We start from the raw sequence: 368 nt of genomic DNA on the forward strand, positions 1-368 counted from the left end.
AAAAAAAAAAAAACAATATTGCAAATTTTAAACTATACTTTTTTTACTTTTTTTTTTTTTTTTTGTACATATTTCGTAAAAATTTCAAGCTCAAATTTTATTTATTACAATACATCTTTGCAACTTTATTAAAAATATCTTGAAATTGCTTTCCTGTCACTTTACACATGACTATCATATATCACGTTTTTTCTTAAATTTAATAATTTAGGAAATTTAAGAGGGTTACTTAGATTTTTTAATACATTAACACCGCCCACTCTTCCAATTAGCTCATAAATTAGCTCATAGCCATTTTTTTTTTTTTTTTTTTTTTTGTGACAGTGATATTCAGCACTTCATTTGACACGTAGTGCTACTTTTAAATC

This window comes from Glossina fuscipes, unplaced genomic scaffold (genome assembly GCF_014805625.2).
Source record: "Glossina fuscipes isolate IAEA_lab_2018 unplaced genomic scaffold, Yale_Gfus_2 2, whole genome shotgun sequence".
Lineage (NCBI taxonomy): Eukaryota > Metazoa > Arthropoda > Insecta > Diptera > Glossinidae > Glossina > Glossina fuscipes.